The sequence below is a fragment of the Rhyacophila brunnea genome, unplaced genomic scaffold (assembly GCF_057557595.1).
Source record: "Rhyacophila brunnea isolate RB1 unplaced genomic scaffold, BYU_Rbru_1.0 scaffold_3, whole genome shotgun sequence".
NCBI lineage: Eukaryota > Metazoa > Arthropoda > Insecta > Trichoptera > Rhyacophilidae > Rhyacophila > Rhyacophila brunnea.
The window spans coordinates 58673771-58682723 of NW_028232965.1; the positions used below are offsets into that span (position 1 = coordinate 58673771).

General features: G+C 35.2%; 1 long non-coding RNA gene across 1 annotated transcript; it reads left to right on the forward strand.

Moving 5' to 3' along the window:
- Positions 1-829: 829 nt before the first annotated feature.
- Positions 830-6203, forward strand: LOC147068625 (uncharacterized). Its single transcript, XR_015071305.1, has 3 exons — positions 830-846; positions 2088-2196; positions 5977-6203. It is a non-coding gene; the product is annotated as an uncharacterized LOC147068625 (long non-coding RNA).
- The last annotated feature ends 2750 nt before the right edge of the window (positions 6204-8953 follow it).

Below are 8953 nucleotides of genomic sequence, written 5' to 3' on the forward strand. Positions count from 1 at the left end.
AGGTACATATAAGCACGAGTGGATGATGACCAAATACAATATAAGTACCTACCTACAAATACAATAGAATTTAAAAAATACTGTACAAATGCAGGAATTCTATTATGCTTTGGGTAACATTGTTTACACTCAGTTTGTGAGAAATACGCATTTTCTATAAAATTAAATATAGTTTATTAGCATTGCAACTAATTTTAATTCTTAGGACTTTCGGAGGCCCCTTTTTATTAAGTTTTCTGACTTATCGGTTGCATCATTCAAAGAAACGCGCCGCTAACATGACGTGTTATTAGTTTTTGACTACACACAATTAACATATGTTGATTTTTCATCTTAAAAAATACATGTTTACTACTTTTAATAACCATCTCTAGAGTAAGAATCCGAAGACATGCCATATGTATTTTATTTAGAAGTTTCTTCTGTCCCAGTGGTTTTTATTTTGAGGAATCTCTTGATATGGTTATAGTGTAAAAGAGAAATGTGGAATTAAAATTGATACTTATGTACTGTTATTAGCGAAATTCCTTTGTGACATAATATGTGATGTATCGTGCGGACAACTGATTTTTCAATTTAATTCTATCTATAGTCAATATTCAAAATTATTAGCTACCTACATATCTAATATGTTGAAAAAACGTTAAATTGAAGCAAAACAAGTGACTTCGCATTGCTGATTAATTTCCAAAAAAACTTCACTATGCTATGGCACTTAGTTGCCAATTTGCAGGGCACATAAGAACACAACCCGTCACGATGAGTAGCCAATAATATTACACTTAGGCATTATTTAGTTGAAAAATCATCAAAAATTTGTGTAAAACTATTTATCACTGCACTTGAGTAAGTAATCGCAATGAAAATAAAAAATGGCAGCCATTGCGTATGTAATAAAATCGGAATGGCAAGTGAGCAATCTTAAGATTTGTAGTTTCCCAACTTAACCATGCTCCATCAGTTCATCAGTCCATCGGCTTGCAAAAAAATTTCAAGTGTCATAACAGGAATAACGTATAAGGCTCCTTCAATTTCTAATCTATAACACTAACAAAAAAATGTCCCACTTACAACTGAAATGTCTCGAATTAGATGATGCTCCCTTTTCGAACCAAAGATTATGTGGAGTCAATTGAGTGGAAGTTAAATTAACAGATTTTTTTTATTTACGAGAAACGGACACACATTAAAAAAACATGTTATTTCTTTGCCACATCATTATAGGCCAACACGTTACCGCTCGGCCATAAAGGAGAATAGGTTAGAAATTTAACTTTTATTCTTTAATTTTCTAGAAAAATTTAGGGAATTTCAGGATAAATAGTCAAAAAAAATATCATTTTTATTAGGTAGGTGGGTGGTATTGTTATATTTTCGGAATTTATAGATAATCAATAACTTCTATAATATTAAACTTATGCACCTTTTCTATGCCTCTCGATATATCTATGGCAGTATCTGACAAGCCTCAGATTTTTAACGACACATAGAGCGAGATAACTCGCTGAAGGCATGACCGGTTTTTTTTTTAAATTAAGTATATTATGTTCAGTCTATGGTCACAGTCCCCTTTTTAACACATCTGGTCCAAATTTTCATACCAGCCGAATCCGTCGGATATCAAAGTCGAGAGCTTTTTTTTGCTTTCCTCGCCTAAAGTTGGAAGATCTGGATGGCAAACCAGATGAAGGCAAGGACATGGTATTCAGGAACTCTCGAAATTTGATATTCACCTTATCTAATTATTTCTTATGAATTCTCGATCACAGTCTGCATTTCAATTCGAATGTTATGGTCACCTGTTGATATTTTTCATTCTTATTGCTTACATAATTACTTACAGGTATGTTTTGTTGTTGTTTTTTTACATCTGTATAAATAATGTCTTAGTAAATCCAAACATTGTCAGTTCCAGAGAAAGGAATATTCTCGTTACCAATTAATTTGTATGATAAATATATATTCAATCAAATTCTTCAATACCACCATATTAGGGTTTCACTGTTTAGGACAGGACACTTATTTTTGAAGACCTATTTTTGCTAATCATTATAATTTTAAAGAACTAATGCTTTCTTTCTTAATAGAATGAATAGTACACTAGAAGATGCTATCTTCTATTACGCTAATCTTGTGGAAAGGAGAACTTCTGCAGTCGCAAAACTCGAGAGTATTTGTCACCAGCCCAAAAATGACGTAAGTTGAAACCTTCTACACAATCTACACTCTACCTACACCAAGGTAGGGATGTCAAAAAAGTGCTTGTTAAAACTTTACGTGATACTTTCTTTTGGTATAATAGTGTGGACCTAAAAAAAGCTATTGTGAATACGGATCAAAAATCAAGTATCAATACATTACTTCTGCTACCAATACCAGTGACAATACTTTCTGATAATATGATGCTGATACCAGTATTAATTGATACCTTTCTTTTACTTACCTTATGACATCCCTACACCTAGGAATATAACATCGTGGGGTTGCTAAGTCGATAATTTAGGTATTTAGAGTTAACAATGGATTATGAGTCTATATAAATATGTACCTAAGTCATGGAAAAATGCCAGCATTGTCATTGCCACAAAAAAGGTGACAGAGAAGACCTATCAAATTATCGTCTAATAAGTCTACTCCCTATCCTCTACAAGACGTTCACAAAACTTCTCGTGAACCGTCTTCAAAATGTACTAGACGAGAACCAACCGAGAGAACGAGTCAAATTTAGAGGAGGATACAGCACTATGGACCATATCCAAGTCGTCAGAAAAATCATAGAGCAGTGCCAGGAATACAAACTGCCACTATGCATGGGTTGAGAGAGACTATGAGAAGGCGTTCGATTCCATAAAGAAATTTTCAATACTCGATACACTCAGAAATCAAGGAATCCCCGGGCACTATATAAATATTTTCAATAATATACACAGTAGCGCAACAGCATCTATCAATCTTCATAAGCCATCGCTTAGATTTACTATCAGCAAAGGAGTCTGACTAGGTCAGGGGTCGGCAAACCGTGGCTCGCGAGCCGCATGTGACTCTTTGTGTATTGGCGTGCGGCTCTTTGCCAAATTCCCAATTTTTACAAAAACTTTTGCAAAATTCACAATTTTTATTTTTTGTCATTGATTTGTACACTTATTATATTATGACATTATCGCGAGCCTAATTTTTCCTCCGCGATGGTTGATGCAAAAAAGTATGATTTTTGTTGTTTTAAATCTGCCGATTGCAAAAGTCGACAAATCAAATTTTTCTCCATTTGATATTGACACGAGCACTTTTGAAATACAATTTTATTGGTGGATTTAACAAGCAAATAGTTATGGAGCTCAAAATTTGTAGGTCTTGCCACCAAAATTGAGGATTTGGAGAGAGAAAAATGCAATTTAATTTCATACATAAAGTAGATACTACGATTTTTAATACATATTATGGAATAGCTTTCCGAACTCATATTCGAGTCTACATAATAATATGTATGTGAACAATCATTTTCAAACATGAACAATATAAATAGCATTTAGAGAAGCCAAATAAACGATTTTTTGGAGTCGCGCCTGAAATTAAAAACTACAAGTTACATACCAAACATACACACTCTCCAAAGAAATGCAAGGAAAGTCATTGTTCACATTAGTTTTAAGGAATGCGTAAAAATTGTATGTAATTCATATTCTGTAAAAATTATATTTATAATGTCAATAATAAAAACATATAATATTTACGTTAGTTTTATTTGGGAAATCTTCTTCACTTAATAAATAAACAATTAAAAATGTAATTAATTCATATTTATAAAAATATGCATATGGCTCTCGAAAAAAAATTTAACCGTTGTGCCACTCATATTTGGCACTTTTGGTTCAAGAGTTTGCCGACCCCTAGACCAGGTGATACAATCTCATCTAAACTATTTACAGCTACCCTTGAACACTTATTCAGGCAACATGACTGAAATGACAAAGGTATCCCCATAAATGGAGAATACCTTAGACATCTGCGTTTTGCCGATGACATGGTAATTTTCTCGCAAGACTCAGAAGACCTCCAAAACAGAACGCAGGAACTCACTGAAGTAAGCAGCAAAGTAGACTTGAAAATAAATGTAACAAAGACGAAAGTCATGTTCAACTGCTTTGCGAGCCAAAAAGATATCCTCATCAATGGCACTCAGCTCGAACAGGTGAAAAACTCCGTCTATCTGGGACAACAAGTGTCTATAGATGGATGTATATTTGATGAAATTGTTCGCAGAGTAAAGCTGGGCTGGAGTTGTTTTGGCCGCCTATATAATGTATTCAAAAATGACCTCCCACTGTGCCTAAAGCGCAAAGTGTTCAACCAGTGTGTGCTTCCCGTAATCACATATGCGTGTGAAATATGGACTAAGTACATACACTATATATATACACTAAGTAAAAGAGAGATCCAGAAACTTAGAGTAGCACAGCGTAGTATGGTGAGGTGCATGCTGGGCATAACGCAAAAGAACAAAAAGCAGAATAAGTGGATAATGAAACAGACAAGAGTTTGCGATGTAATAGAGTTCACTAAAAGCCTCAGTTGGAAATGGCCTGGACACATAGCTCGAAGAAGAAGGGACAATCGCTGGACAAATCTAGTCACCCAGGGGTACCCAAGAGGTACAAACGTCTGCAAGGTAGACCTAGAGGCCACTGGATCGATGGAATGGTTAAGCTCTACAGAAGTACATGGCAATCCAACGCACAGGACCGAAAGAAGTGGAATCAGTTTGGAGTGGCCTTCATCTAGCAGTGGTTAGATTCAGGCTGATGATATAAATATGTTAGAAAAAATTCAAGGTCATCCGATATAATAGAATATGCACATAAAGCACAGAGAAATTAGCATTTTGCCTGATATTAGCGGCCATGTCAAACTTCAAATTGCAATTACTCCACAACATGATCCCGAGACTTGCCAACTTTTGCCAATAACCCCATGATATTTCATACCTCACCTCACCTTCACATTTGCACAATATGGCAAAATACCAATTTGAATGCAGTCCGACAACCACAGAATATGTATTCAATATGTCTACTATTAAGGCTATACTTCAGTTGAGGCATGGTCTAAAAAAATTGCAACTAGGTGATGCACGGATTGTGCAAATGACGCGAGCCGAACGAAATATAATCTGTCATAAAAATTCAACACGCGTCCATTTAATGTTATTGTTATATTAGTAATAATAATAGTATATTCATTGACATGTTTTCTTTTTCAAGTAAATGGGTAACGTTTTTTAGTCATCTTTACACGATTTGAGAATATATTCCTACGACGCCATCACAAAACAAATTGACGTACTTACACCTCGACTGTCGGTCTCCGATTGGCGACGAGTGAAAAATTTCATCCCACCTACTGTTGAAAATTATTAGCTGTTTCACTTATGTATGCTCTTAAGGTGACGCATTAGTGAAACGGTAAATAATTTTCAACTGTAGGCGCGACGAAATTTTGGACTCGCTCGCATTCAGTGAGAGAACGTCGAGCTAGAAACACGTCACTTTGCTTCGTGATGGCGACGGGCCAATTAATTCTTAAATCGTGTAAAGATGACTAAAAACGTTACCCATTTACTTTAAAAAGAAAACATGTCGATGAATATATTATTATTGTTACTAATAGAACAATAAACAGAACATAAAATGGACGTATGTTGGATTTATATGACAAATAATATTTCGTTTGACAGGCGTCATTTGCACCCGCAACCCGCAATCCGCGCATCGCCTAGCAACGATCTTTTTAGACCGTGCCTCAACTGATGTACGGCCTTAACAATAACATCATTCTTTTCACCTTCTGAGGTTATTATAAACAATGTCGGAGTAGTGTACTTTAAGCTTTGATTGTTCATCAGTAATTTCCTTCACTCGAGGAAGGAAAAGAGACTAGAAATACCCATGATATACTGATGAAAATTTATTTAAATTTCAGCTGCAGAATTGTTATAATCAACACCGAGACTGCTCATTGAAGTGCACTGATGAGGTAGAAGCGTTTACCACCTGCATCAGTCAACAATTCCCGCAAGCTCTGAATGCAAAAATCAAGACAAAAGTGTACAACAAAAAACGAGAAAAACTAGAAAAAGAACTCTTTGAAAAATACAACATATTATGAAAAACAAATAATATAATGAAGTAAAATAATTTTACGAAACCAATCGGATCGTTTTCGTTTTTATGCCTAGTGCATATTGTGATTCAGTCGCCTTAGGAACTGAATTTAGAAGACAAAAAGAACTTTTTATATGCTATGTTTATAAATTTTCTGTTGAATCATATAAACTTGACAATTTTATGTATTAATAATTTAGGACAAATAAGGCAATTATTGTCAACAAATCATTTTGTTGCTATTTTGCAATAAACAAATATAGAATACTGAAATGTCATTTTGATTTCCATAGTAACGCACGTATATATTAATAATTTAGTTGCTAGGACCACCCCCTTCCCCTTAGCAACCAATAATAGTGGATTGGATTACGGATTTCTTCCGAAATAACTTTTCATACAAAACAGAATTAACTGAAAATGAATTCAATTCTACTTAAAGATGGCATTGGCAAAGAATGCATTGGCATCGTGTTCTGATATATTCTAAAAGTTTAAAATGTCTAGCTAGTCGGGAAGTTAGTTAAAAATCGATTGCAAGATTTGTACTGGATAAACAACCACCGGACAAACAAGAATACAGGCTAAGAAAAACATGGTAAAAATGGTCTGCACCCGCTTATAGGAATTTTTATATTAGCTAATATCTATAAAGTGGAATTGCACCAAATTTTATATACAGTACTCTCTCCCAGTAATCCGCCACCCCAAACACCAGACAAGTGTCCAATTAATGAAAGCGGCGGACTATAGTGCATAGGTACATACAAAATATGGTAAAAATTAAAACAGGCATTTTATCAGGCAAAATAGTTTTTTTGAGAAATTTGCACTAGCAAATTACGGTTTTATTTATAATCAAAATCAAGTATTTACTAAATTATATATATTTATAAACTGAATATTAAACAGTGAATCACTTGACACAACCAGTAATTGTTCAGTGAGGCAGATATTCTTGAATGGGTTAGGATTCCTGGTTTTACCTATGACCAAAAGCTTCAGTTTGTGTGTCCCAATTGCATTGGAGCGCGGCATAATTGTGATGCGGTCTTTGGGCACTTTCTTCCCTGGTACATTACTTTCTTCGCGATGAATGTACATTTTACGAAGGAGAAGTTTCCAAAATAAACCCGTCTCATCTGCGTTGTATACTTGTATGCGGCGGACATTGAATTGACATGAATTTGACAATCGAACACCGGCGAATTATAGAGCTTGATTTTGTGCTTTCAACTAGTAAAAATAACAGCGGATTATAGTAGTTGTCGGAAAATCGAGCGACGGATTACTGAGTGTACTATATAGACTTTTCTTATCTCCCTGTCGAGTATCGTTATCGACATTTTGTATCATGAGCCGGGAGGCGGACGAACTTGAGTTACTGGCGAGCAGCCTTCTCAGCGTCCATCCGTCCATCACTGCGAGACCCTGCGGCCGTGGCTGATAATTATTTAAGTCAGTTTGTGAAAAAATTATATCAAATGTGAATTTTACCAAAGTTGTAAGATTTCCCCATTGTAGTTTTATTTAATAAGCTAGAGAAGAATCGCTTGGAATGGGATTATCATTATGGGAACAAACACTTTCTCGATAAATAGCATCTAGTAAGTTTTCGTAAAACTGCTGGAAAAATTCACTGTTCATTCGTCGTAAATGATTCATGTTTTGGAAAAATCAGGGTGTGCATGATCATTTCGAAAAGTTTTTTTGGTACAGAGATAACAGCTACCGGCATGTAGTTCTCCACTGATGATCAATCGTCTGTATACCAAGCGAGACAACGCTTCATTTTGTTTTAACTTTTTACGTATCCCATCAAAAGACAAAGCAACCACCTTACACATGACACAACAGCTCACACCGCTGCAAATTCTCTTTCTGTCTCATTAAAGGGTGGAGTTTATGCATCGTTAGCGGTCCTGAATGCACACATTTCCTTAAGTTAGCTGAGGTCTCAGCTGAGGCATGGTCTAAAAAGATTGTGACTAGGCGATGCACGGATTGCAGGTGCAAATGACGCAAGCCGAACGAAATATAATTTGTCATAAAAGTTCAACATGCGTCCTTTTTATGTTATGTTTATTATTATATTCGTAATAATAATAGTATATTCATTGACATGTTTTCTTTTTCAAGTACATGCGGAACGTTTTTTAGTCATTTTTACACGATTTAAGAATATATTCATCCGACTCCATCACAAAAGAAATTGACGTGCGAACAGGTCGACTATCCCTCTCCGAATGGCAACACGGCCAAAATTTCGTTCCAGTGTTGAAAATTATTTGCCGTTTCACTTATGTACGCTCAGTAAGATATTTGTCATTTAAATTGTTAAGCGTCTATACCTAAGTATTTTAATATATACTCCAACAAAATAGTCCAAGGCAAAGATCCAACATAAGCATGTTGCAGACAAGCTGCCTCAAAAAACAGTTTCACCACTGTAATGTTATATAATATTTACCTGATTAAATGGCAGTTTTTTGTGCATCATGAAGCTACCTGTGCACAATCATTATTTCTATCGGGATCAAAAAACATTAACAGTAATATTGGTCGTGTAGTCAGCGGAATCGAGTGGTGTCGGAAGAAGAATATGATCCAGCGGATCTGGGGGGACATTTGGTCAGGCAGCTTCGGTTGGGTGGCACCGGGCGCGCACCTCTTAAAGTTTCACTTCATTCGTACGAAGAATTTAATTACGGTGATCAGAATATAAAATTTCACATTTCAGCATACTTATTTTTTATAAACTGAAACATGCACAGAAATATATCAATATTAAAATA